This window comes from Halichoeres trimaculatus, unplaced genomic scaffold (genome assembly GCF_033239565.1).
Source record: "Halichoeres trimaculatus isolate MK-OKI-2021-1 unplaced genomic scaffold, fHalTri1.1 fHalTri1_scaffold_15, whole genome shotgun sequence".
NCBI classification, from domain to species: Eukaryota; Metazoa; Chordata; class Actinopteri; order Labriformes; family Labridae; genus Halichoeres; species Halichoeres trimaculatus.
The window spans coordinates 11,062,031-11,074,976 of record NW_027437193.1 but is presented as its reverse complement, the minus strand read 5'-3'; the positions used below and the strand labels follow the sequence as shown (position 1 = coordinate 11,074,976).

At 38.4% G+C, this 12,946-nt stretch overlaps 1 protein-coding gene across 3 annotated transcripts in view; it reads left to right on the top strand.

Annotated features, from left to right (window-relative positions):
• cacnb2b (calcium channel, voltage-dependent, beta 2b) overlaps positions 1–12,946 on the top strand; it is a 39,505-nt gene that overhangs the window by 12,405 nt on the left and 14,154 nt on the right. The window lies entirely within an intron of this gene.

Sequence of the window (12,946 nt, the reverse complement as noted above, 5' to 3'; positions counted from 1 at the left end):
CTGTCTGGAAAATTGGCGCAATTTGTAGACCTGTTTCCTAGATTAGAAGGGTGTCCAAGGTGCATATTGTCCTGCCTCTTTTTCTCTGTGTGTATCTCTTCCTTTTGGCTTCAATCTGAAAACATGTGTACAGTGTTTTCTTACTGCAGAGAGGAGACAGTGATGGCAGTTCCAGGTACAGGGATGTCTCAGTGTTCATCTCAGTGCAGTAAAAGAGAAATTATAACATAACAAGAAAGGTTGGCAAATATTTCCTCTATAATCCCTGCCACACACACGCACACACACACCCTCCCTATACCAACAGTAATCATGTTGCATCATAATGCTGTGCAATGCAGCAGAGCACTGAGCCTTTCCATCTGTGAACCATAGAAGGTATATATCTATTACAGGAGCCACACAGGCCAGGTGTTAAGTTGTATAGATAATTTTAATGCTTCTATTGTATCTCTATCTGATGACTGTCAGGGCGCCTGAGCACATGCAGTACAGCAGCAGTGTTGGCTGTCTGTGAGGAGTTTGCATTTGTCTCTCTCCCTCTCAATCCTGGATTGACGCATGCTATCTTAATCTCCTTACTCAGAGACAATCATGACCCAGAGAGAGACCGAGGAGCTCAAATACACACAGGTTTCTCTGCATGTAATGATTTTTTTTTTCCAATTTAGTCTGTGATTTTCTCTGTGGCAAATCATTTTTTTTTCTTTTCTAGAAATTCCTTCAAACATGCAGATTTTCTCAGAAGTGGTACTTTAATCCTTTGAATAGGCATGCAGGGTAAAGCCTCATCCCACACAGTTAGCTAACTTGCACACACTCACACACATGGAAAATAAATACATTAAAAGAAAATGATCAGTTTTTGAATAATGTATCTTGATTTTTTTCACGACAGATGTGAGGAATAGATCCAAAAATAGGAGGCATATATTTACCTAGCACAGCAAGTTAGCTAACTAGCTTTAAATCTGTGCTACTTCCTAATCCAGTGCCTCCTTCTTATTTAAGTGGAGTTATGGGTCACATCCAACATTAAAAGTCAGTCTACAAGTTATGGTTTCACAGTTCTTCTCCTGTTGTTTATGAGCCAGTTTTCTGTAAGGCTAACTTTGTGATGCTTGTCCTGAGACTGTGGATAGATTAAGTTTAAACTTTGGCCACAACAGCCAGGAGTTTTCCAGCTTAAGAAAATGATAACTCTTTAAACTGTAGTTATTTTTACCTTAAACAATAAAGTTTAATGTGTTTGTATCATGTGTGAAATTTAAAATATAAACCTGTTGTTAAGTTATGCAAGCTAGGACCAAGCTAGCATCCCTTACGAAAAAAAAAAATATTGCAGCATATTGGAGAATATCATGTCATAAATTAGGTAATATATTCCCATATATGAGATTTATTATTTATAATTTCCAATATATTGCAATATATGAAAAACTGCAATCATTTGTATATTTTGCAATATATTGCAATATATTCCATGAATATATAATGTATTGTATATGTGCCCTCAATATATTATTCCATGTATATCAAATATATAATATATTATTCCATGTATATCAAATATATAATATATTGGAAAATGTATTGGGAAAATAATATATTACAATATATTACAGTACATTTTAAAAAATATATTGGTACATATATTTTTCTTTCTTTCATAAGGGATTACACAACAGAACTGAACAGTTTTACATTTTCTCTGTCTTTTACATGGATAATCTAGAAAGATTCATCCTTCAGTCTCCTATTGTGATGACATTTTGCCAAAAAGAATAAGTAACACTGAAAATAAAGTCTATCAAAATGAGGATTGTGAAATAAACAGCTTTAGCTAACAAAGCTAGCTTGTTAAAGCTTAGGAAACATGCAGAGCTGTGGTGACTAAGTTGTTGTCTGTCTCAAATCATAAAAGTATTGTTATGTTCCTGAGTGACCAATCTGTCACAGTGGTGGTTGTAAACAGAGCATTTGTGTGGGCTGTGCAAGTATAGAAAGCTAGCCAGATTAGCAATGGTAGGCTAATGAAGGCAGATAGGTTTGAATTCAAAAAACAAATTAAGAAAGAAGTTTTTTTACACTATAAATCTTTGGCCTCCATGTGTTACCACAAACTAGTGACATCAGTGATAATCATCAATGCCATATAAGTATACTTTATAGACATTATTACATTTAGGGCGGATAGATTCACTGCCACTCTTGATCTATAATTGGAGATCTAAAGGGCCGTGGTGCAGTCTTTAACTCCACAGACAGAGACTCGTGCCAAAGTAAAGGTGGCGGTGCCAGCCCAGCCGTATCTGCTCTGTGGTAGCATCAGGCAGAGGGCATGGAGCCAGTCTCCTCCAGACAGATGATGCTGAGCAGCTGATTAGACAGGGCTTGGAGAAAACTGGATTGGAGCTCACACTGCATGCAAATGAGCGGTCTGTAATGAAGACGAGGTAGAGTGGCGAAAATCATCAGAGTATCCAGAAAAACACATCAAAGTTTATTAAGGGCAGCATACTTGCAAGAGGATCTGTGATATTAGATGAATTTTCACCGTGTCTCGGCAGCAGAAAGAGCCGATAAAGGAAAATATTCATAGATGAGGAATGTGAGAACACCTGGGCTCAGCGCCAGCCGCTCATTGGAGGGATGACAGGAAATTAGTCACAATTAGAATGGTGACCTGCTCCACGGACAACAATAAACTGGAGTAAAGGGTGTTTAGGAAGCGGCAGTGTTTACGTTCCTTTTGATGTATGACTCTGTCGTCTAAAGTTTTAATGACTCTTGTTAATTTTTCCCCCAAAATGTTTCTGCTAATCAACCAAGATGAATAAAAGTATAGAGTTCATAGTTTTGTTTTTTTGGTCTCCAAAATAAAATTAGGTTGACAACAAGAGTAATATTAAAACAGGATTCATTGATGTGCTCTGTTAACTATAATCTGCTTAGGGTTTTACAAATAAAGACCCCATCATCCCAGTGAAGATCATAGCTGACAGGTAAAGCAACATATATTGTGACTGCCCCCAGAATGAAGGTGAAATATCGAGTAGCACAGGGCTGACCTCTTTTACTCTTGAATGGGATTCGTTTTGCGGTTCACACTTTTGAAAACTACACTTCTTTTAATTTTCTGCTTATTTAACAATTTTTGGAGGTAGACTGAATTTCTTATCTGCACATGCCTGGGGATAATTATGCAGAATCAACTCTGCCTGACACACTTTCCTGTAAAAGTTTTCTTCTTTTATTGGAACAGCACCTCTTTATCACAGGACAGAGCAATAACCAGTCCACCAACAGCCTGTGCAGTAATTGAATATGATATGCTTTGATTTTACAGTTTTGACTGTGTATTTCTCATGAAGTGAAAGTTATGCAAATTAGACCTGGTCACACATTTCGTATGGACATAACTGTGTCTCCTCACAGCAAGAAGGTTCCTGGTTCCATTCCAAAGCCTGATAGGAACCGATCTGCTTATCCTATTGCTTAGTTTGCCTGTGGGTTCTCTCAAATTTTTCTGGCCTTCCCAGTCTTAAAAACATTTTGATTGGTTGCTCCAATTCTGTGCATGTGTGTTCGTGTGCATGGGTGGTTGTCTGTCTCTATGTGTGAGCCCTGTGATAGACTGGCCACCTGTTCAGGGTGTACCATGCCTCATGCCAAACGATAGCGGAGTTAGGCCCAGCACCCGTGTCCCAAAAAGAGTAAAGCTAAAGGTAATGCCAATACTACGAGGGCGTATTAGGGCCACTTAAAGAAAAAAAATAAATACATTTTCAAACAATTAAACTCAAAATTTTCAAGATAAAAACTAGAAATTTTCGAGTTTGTAAAGTCACAAGTTTACCACTTATTGAGCTTAAAAACTTACTAGTATATAAGACCAGTGAATTCCGATTTCTCAAAGATTTATATGTGGCTTCGAATGTGTAGGTTGTTATGTACTTCACTGCAAGATGGACCGAATTGACAGCCTCATCAGATTGTAGTTTCGAGTTGGTCTCAGCAATAAGAAGATCGGACTCTGAAAAAACATTGTCATGCCATGGGTCTGTTCAGAAGAAAGCAGCATATCTGTCACAAAACAGCCTTCAATTTTACAATTGTTTTTTTTTTTCAGCTTAGCTTTTTTCAGCTTATCACATCTGCATCTTTTAAGCGTGGCATCCCCTGTGCATCAACTAACATCTGGGACTTGTGACTTCATAAACCATTAAATTTACAACTTTACAAGGTCGTAAATTTGTGACTTCATTAACTCGCAAATTTACTAGTTTTTTTAGGCCGTAAATTTTCCACTTTATGAACTTGCAAATTTTTGAGTTTGATTTTGCGACTTTGGAAACTCAAAAATTTGGATTTTTTTTCTCGAAAATGTATTTATTTATTTAATTTCTTTAGTGGCCCTAATACGCCGTCATACTCCTGAGAGTTTGTGTCTGAGTCTTTGGTTGAACCACATATCCCATCTGTATAGGTCGTAGATGTAACCATCTGTATCCCTGCATCTGCCCGCTGTGTTGAACTTCTTCACGGATAAATGCAAACACCTCCTCAAGATCAGTGTGCTGAACTTGAGAAGGTGCTTTACTCGAAAATTTCGAGTTTAATTTTTCAAAAAAGTATTATATATTTCTTTAAGTGGCCCTAATACGCTGTTGTACAATACCAACAACGTTTGATTTAAAAAAAAAAAACAACTTGTATGTTTTTTTTTTTTTTTAAATATTTATTTTAACCACAACATCTGTCAGGAATAACCTAAAAAGCAAATAAAATTGTGTCCTGACAAATAATGACCTACCAAGCTCTGATCTCTCTATTCTTCTCATGGTTGTTATTTCAGTTTTGAAATCTATGATAATCTGCTCATTCTTAAGCTGCTGTGCAGACAGTCTTAACCTTGGTTGTCTCGTCATCACCATTATGACACAGACAGCAGCAGCAGCAGCAGCGGCGCATGGGGAGCAGCTAGCAAAGAGCAAGAAGCTTTAGGGATGGAGCAGGGGAATAGTAAGAATACACACACATACAGAGGGAGACTCCTCTTTCAGCGCAAACAATCAGGATTACAGTGACCACCCATGCAAGCAGAGTCACACGCACAGAATCACCCACTGTAGTCTCACACATAGCTCTCATGAAGAGGGCTGTAGAGCACACTCTCTCTTCATGTAGTTTATATCATATTGCTGCTTTCATGTAGGGTCCCGAAATTTAAGTTTGGTGTCTGATTAGTCTGAAGTGTGTGAGGAAGATGCACATACTATACAGGGTAAGCCTGAATCTGCTGCTTCTCTTACATCATATCATCGTCTTTTACGTTCCTGTGTGTGCAAATGTGAATTGAAAAAATGTGATTGGCATGTAACAAGACAGAGCAACTCTTCAGCCTTGGATGTTTGTGTTCTGTCAGAAATACAGTAGCTGTGATGTTGAACGCTGCCAAGGTGACTTAATTATACAGACATTCTCTATATCTGTCAATTCAATAGCTGCTTGATGGATCTCCCATTGATTTTAATGTGCTGCTCTATTACGGTTCACTCCTTTAAACAGTGCACTGCCTCCTGTTGTGTTTGAAGACAGAGTTTGAGGCACAGATGATCTTTTTCTTCTCTTTGTCAGGAGATTAAAGCGCACAAGCCACAACCGGAGAACTATTTTCATCAGTGGGAGTCATTTATGCTGAGATGGCATTTTCTTTTTCTTCCCATATGTTGCCATGGAAACGTCTTCCCATTTTATGGAGTGAGTGTGCAGAAGGATCTGGTGTCTTTAAGTGGCCCAAGTGTGTACTATCTGCTGCAGTGGAAGATTGCGACTCGTGCTGAGCTCAGGATATTGTCAAGTGGAGAGGAGGGAAAAGGGTTGAAGTGTTGAATTAGAGCAGGGGAAATTGGCCTTTTGGTTTGATCGGTGGTTGATGGATGCTTTGTTTTATTTTTTCCTTTGAAGTTTCATCTCGCCTCATGTTCTCAAAGTGTAAAAGTTAAACCCCAAGACAGCATCCCTCTGTGTTATCTCTATTAGATAATCTTTAGGGCTTCAGCAAGGTTCATTTTAGGATACATTTCATCAGGGTTTAAATAATACACTCAGCTCCTGATATGTTACTGTATGATTCACATTGCTGAGCTTGATATTCAGACAGCCATTGAAACAGAATGCATCCCTGTTTTTGTTTTTTTGTTTTTTTTTGTTTTTTATAAAATATAAACACGTCCTCATCAGATATTCATTTTATGGTAGGTTATTGTGCTTGCTTTAAACTTTATTTTGTTCCTCTGATACCCTTGTAGTAGTTTCGCATGATTTTCAGGAAACAAAATCCTTTTTTTCCTCACTGTGGTGTTTAAAACTACCTTTATTTAAGTCCGTCTGAAACGCTTAGTTTTAGCTGCTGTCTCTTTAAGACTCTTCACTCCTCAAACCCCCTTCCCTCTGATTGGCTAGCCTTCTAGAGGCCTGTCAGGGACAGAGTTAGAGGCAGACCTTGGTGTTTGAGGCCCACCCCTTCAACATGTTTTGAACCAGTTAGGAGATCCTTATGTAATGAGCATTTCAGAAAGTCTTTTGAAGATCTCGTGAAAATCTTGGTATGGTCCGGGGTGTTTTTGGAGTTGACTATTTTGAGCGGTTTACAGACAGATTTAGGGATTTCTAAAACACATGAATATGTAACTGTTTGAAAATCTGGACACGTTCAGTAAGGCCTTCCAGCATTGTTACTGGGAAATGTGTAACCCCCTTCTTTATGTTAATCTGAAGCCATTTGAGAGGGATGTATCCAACTTGAAGTTGTCAGTTAAGGTATCCACATGGGATCAATATCACATCACTAATGTATTAATAATTTTCCTCATAGTTCTGCAGAACACTCATAAAATATGCAATATATAAATAATAGATATAACAATTTTAAATCAATTGCATTTCCATCCATTTCCATTTATCTCTCATAGTTTGAATTCAGTGGCTGAAGTATGGATCTGTAGTTTATGATGCTCATCTGGCTTTACACAAGTATCTCATGGAGCTGCGTGATTCTTTTCATCACTCCACAAGCTCTTTTTCCGTTGAGTAGAAGCATGTTTAAAATAGAAAATGTTAAAAATGGAAAAATCTCCCCCCTGTGCGGCTTTCTTTCCACAGTAATTGTTTTGGTCTTCTTAATCTCTCCAGAGGGACTCAAGTCCAAATTTGTACAAGATACAAAATTCAGAGAAATTCTGCCTCATTATCAGCTTGTTTGGAGAGTGTGTTTTAGCTTAACAGAAAAAAAGACTTCTAGGATGAGGACCAACTGGTTTGGTTGGCAGATGTTTGTTGAACTCACCTTCATGTAGCTGCTTCTCTGATCTTGTTAGTAAAATATTTGGATAAACTAGATTTTACACAGGGGATGCTACTGCTGCAAATAAGGGAGTTGATTTTAAAAAGTTCACTCTTTAATATGTCTTTTTTTTCTTGCATCAGTAAGAGAAACAGAAGGGATTCCTCTCACATGATTTACAGCCATATCACATCACATAATATCCATTACAATTATTAAAAAAGGCTATGAGGAGGATCTGTTTTGATTGGACTGCCTTGCCACTTTCTGGCCTGGGGTCTAACACACGCTGTAGTGAGGACAGGACTTTTAGTGTGTGTGTGTGTATGTGTGTGTGTGTGTGTGTGTGTGTGTGTGTGTTTGTTTTGGTTTTAAATAGATATTGGATCAAAACAAATTTTCTTTGTTCAAGACAACATTTTACAGGATACAAGCTAAGGTATTTATCAACAGTCACGTAGTACTAGGGTTAGAAAGCGTGACAATAAGCAAGCATTGTTGTAGCCAGCTATATGTCGCGCTTCGAGCTCAGACGAATCCGCAGGCTAACGTGATAACAAGCAAACTGTAAGTAGTTTACTAGCTGTTCATAATTAGAGCAGCTGGCAGCCCTGTACTGTGAGACATTACAGTAATGTGTGACGTTAGAGAATCCTGGTTATGTCTGGCCTGCCATCTACCAAGCAAAGCTAGCGTAACCTCATCGCCATTTTACTGATACACTCTCAGGTTTGAACAGACCACTGCAGAATAACTACTGCATGTGGGTTGGAACGAACATTTTAAACAGCTTAGCCTGTGGTTTAGCCTTTAGCTCGGCTGTATCACTCTCCCATTTAGCTTTTACCTGCTCTTCTGCCCTTTTTTGGTCTGATAGTTAGTCGACTATTGATACAAAATTGACCACAGAAATAATTTTCAGGGGAGGAAAACACAGATCTCTAATCTCATTTCTAAGCTTGCCAGCTGGTGTGGTGTTATCATAGACCTAGACGTGCCGTAACTCGATCCGGTCTCGCTTGACCCGATCAGCAAGCTAAGAAGTAGCATTTTGAAATAACCTGTTACCTGTAATATTGGTGCTGATAAACCTATATTAAATTGTGGATCACAATCTTTTGCAAGATGACTTAGAAACTCCTCACAGCCCCTTTAAAGATTGAGAAACATATCAGAGATCTGGATCCATGGAGGGATGTTGGGTAAATGTTCAAGACAATGTAAAGTGAGTTTGTTTGTTTTATCGGATTAAATCCACAGGAGCTGTTATATGGGTCCCTCTGCTCATTATCTTACTTATAACATGACAATCTACTTAGAAACCATCATTTTACACTGATTCAGAAATGATTACATTGATTTTAAATTAATGTCACATCTTCTGAAAATAATAGCCCAATGAGCTTACATCTTGATCCATATTTGAGCCTCCTCGATACAAAGGTTAAATAGCTTTATAGCGATATTTGCTGTGTGTAGGTTATCTAACTCTATGTGTCGTGTTCCCTGGCCCAAGACTATTTTCCCTGCAGCTAAAATACTTCAGGATAAGTTATGGAACTAAATTTACATATCTCAACATATGAATTGGAAATATCACCCCTTTAAACACAACTTGTATCTCAGCATTTTTTAAGACCACACCAGAGTTGAGTTTGTCCTCTGGGGAGTTGCAGTGCTCGGGGCCAGCCAGCTGGCTCCTGGTGACTCGATGGCTCTGATTATTTCTGTTCAGGGATAGAGTCCATCTCCCCAATCAGACTCCCCACTCTTAATGCACTCCCCTGGCGTGTGTCAAAAAAGCTGCGTAAACTCTTTTGAGCGGGAAAGGAGTCACCTTCAGGGAGCACACCACAGAACGGGGCTTTACTTGTTCAGCCACCCTTCCCATCATCCTTGTCCTCCACCTTCCTTTGCCCACCTTCTAAGCCCCGTAATCACGTTAATGGGCTGAGATGGCTCTGCAACAGGGAGGGACGGTGGGGAGGATGGATGAATGAAGAAGAGGGGGGAAGAGTTTGGAAAAAGAAAATTGAACAATTAGTCATATTAGACATGGTTATAACAACGATGAAAAGTAACAGAAGAAATGCAGGCTGCAGCTCAGGAAGGCTGGCTATTGTGCTGAGATGAAAAAGGAAGTTTCTTCTCATGTAACAGTTCCATTACTTTTAACACAGCCCAATTTTTTGCACCCCTAAAGGTGGGGTTGACAACTTAAAATCTGTAAGATTCATAAAAAATTGAGCTTGTCAAAATATTTGATGAATACCTTTGTAGTATGTTAAAGTGACTTTTATCTTCAGTGGTATCAAATAACCACAATGCTTAAGGGAAAAAAATCTCAGCTCATATTTTTAACTAGAATATGGAAGTGATTAATAGTGATAGTGAGCTCACAGCACAGGTTAATCCAAATAGAGATAAAGTATTGAGGAAATGCTAAAAAGTTAAAAACAAAAAACAAAAAAAATAATAATAATAAATAAAAAAAGCAGCAAAATCAAAAAATCAGAAGTTGTTTTCTTCTTGTGTTACTCTCCAAAGAAAATATAAAAACATCCGCTGAGGACTCTCTTTTACAACATTTTCCTTGAAATGAACAATAACACAGAAGAAAGAAAAAAAAAGCAGATCATTTATCTCAGCCTGTAGACATTTTAAAATTCACCTGCATTAGTGAGCTGCACATTGTTTAATAATTCAGCGTGGGCGTTTTGTTCTATTGGCTGGGTGACATTGGCTTGCAGGAGAGGCGAGTGCTGTGCGAACAGATGCCCACACCAGCTATGGGTAAACACAAACTCATGCCTGGGCATAATTCTACCCAGGGGGGATTTATTTCCACCTCCTCGTCTCTTATTCACTCCTCATCATGTTAAAGTCTCTGTCCTGACATTTTCTCCACTGCAGCCTCTCGCCTCTGTATTTTATTCTCTGTGTTAATTACTAACACTACCCAACCCACGCACATCATGTCCTCATCCTTCTTTAGTCATAATATTTAAGACTGATTTTTAATTGCCTCCAAGGTTGTTTTAGCGTTAAGAATAATTTCTGTCCTATTTGAAGGACACCTCTGCTTTCCTCTCGTTTATTTTCAGTTCAGCTGTCTGGATTATCAGACATCATTTCAGTGATACTCAATCTGTCATGTAGCCATTTGTTGTTAAGAGTTTTATTTCTAATGTTAAGCTCATATAAATTTCACGTAAATCCTCTTTTTGTTTTCAACTTTTGATGTTGATGTTGCCTGTAATTTTTGACACCTCTTTTATACAAATTTTAACATTGTCAGTTTAGATTAATGTAGAAACCAAAGAACTTCTTCTTTAAAGTTAAACCAGCATAAAAGCTTCTGCATTGGCGCTTTAATTTTTGCGCTCGGGAACAAAAACAAACTCAAATTCAAGTTCAAAGATGGCTTTAGTAGCATAGTGGCTAACTTAGATAAACAAATGTGCATAAGTAAAATGTATAATGGAGTTAGCCTAGCTTAGCATGAAAACAAGAGAGAGTCGACAGACATCTGGCTCTGTAAAAGTTTAGCTAGCATTGCTTAGCACCAGAGGAGAGAGTTAAGAAACAGCGTTAGCTAAGCAAAAGTTGAGTAGAGCAGAAGCAGACTGGTCTCTGCAGCTAAATTAGCCTACCTTAGCTTAGAGGGAAAGAATTAGGAAATAGAGATAGCTTAGCTTAGAAAGAGTCAAGTTCAGTAGGAGACATGGCTTTATCCTATTTATGATTAACTTAACTCAGCATGAGCCGAGAATAGAAACAGGCCTCTCCTAGTCTGTTTGCTACTTTCGTTTAATTTAGTCCCTGCAACAAAAGTTTACACTCAAGCTAGCTGTCATGTTTTAATTCAGTTGGTTGATGTTTGCTTATTCTAACTGATTTGATTCAAGCATAATTGATAGTTGACAAAGCTGGAGAGGCCCAGCAAAAAGTCCAGGAGTGCACTCGACTCAGTCAGGCTTAAGTTACTGCACCTGTTGTACTATTTGTATCTTAGGAAATTGCAAATTGTAGCTTTATTATTCATTGAACTGTCAGAGATAACTAAAACTGTAGAGATAACTTCGAGAACTACGAACAGATGTTTAACAGGTGAAAATACGGAATCATAAACTGAGGCCTAAATCATGCATGTTCTGTACATGATGTTTACGATGTAGCATGAAGACAGTTAAAAACAGGAAAAACATATATCAGCACAAACGTTACATTGCAAAGAACACACACTGTTTGAGATTGATTGTCAAATTTTATTGACCAAAGTTTATTTTTATCCAGATACAGAGGCTTTGACATGTTGTCACTCACCAAGAACTCTGGATTATCATGTTTTTAAAATGCAGCAGACTGAGCAGACTGAGCAGACTGTCTACAATGAGAGGCATGATTTGTGACTGTAGGATGCAAATGTGTATCTTTGAATGCCAGATTGACGCAGAGGGCTGCATCTCCTCCTGGCTATGACACAGAGGGCATTAATTAGCATGTCTTTGAGGGGACGGTCTAATCTCTGGGACACATGGCACATAAACTCAAGCGTCCCTGGGGGGAATCTGCTGCAAAGCTGCCTGGCAATTAAAGGCAGAAAGAAAAGAGTATATTTTAAAGCATATTGTTTCGTTTTTAGATAGCCCTTGCTCACAGCTTAGAGTTCAAGGAATAATGAGGAGTTGGTCAATCTAAACTAAAAACAGAAGAAACTGTAAACACTGTTTCCTGTAATTTAGGATCATTGCAGTTTTCCAAAGACAAAGAAACATTTGAGTTTGTTTACATATATCAACGCTACTAATTGAGCTCTTGCTAGTCCAAGATAAGAATAAAGAGAATAAATCTGAAACAGAGCAGTGGAAACCCCATCTAAACCTTATATGCATAAATTAAATTTAAAAAAAATCCTCCTATACTGAGCTGTGAATAATTAGAGCTGGAACAATATCATAAAGTACAAACACCTGCCTCCAGGGGTATGATGCATGAGCCATAGTTTTACAAACAGCAGAACTTATTGCTGTTTGTAAAATTATATATATACACCATGGGCCAAGGAAGAGCTTCCTGCTCTACTGTCACAACGAGATTTACAATCCCTTGTTAATTTAGAGTCACATCCAACCATATTTATGTTTGGTTTTTGTTTTTTCTTTGTTGTATTTTTAGATACCGTCAAGGTGTGTTCAATCACAGATCAAAGCAATTTGTTGAGACAATCACCAGCTCTAACACATATGTACACCTGTTCAATCCCTTTACTTTCAGAAGGCTGTAATGGTAGTTTTGGATGTAGTGTGTTAATCCAGAGTCTTCTGCTCACAGCAGGTGAGGTTCTTCCAATGTGACGGTCGTGTCCAGCGTTAGCTCCGTTAGCCATGTCTGAATAGCATGATGCTACTCGGCCTTCTGGTATTCTCTCTGTTGCTCGTCCATCGTATTGGAGATAGATCTTACGTTCCCAATAACGACGGATAGAAGGACAGGTCGATGTTGTCACTTCTTAGCTCACACCTGAGTACGAGCACATCGTCCTCACCTCCTTCTCCTCACTTTGTGGGAAGACATCAGGCCTTGCACCAGTTAGCA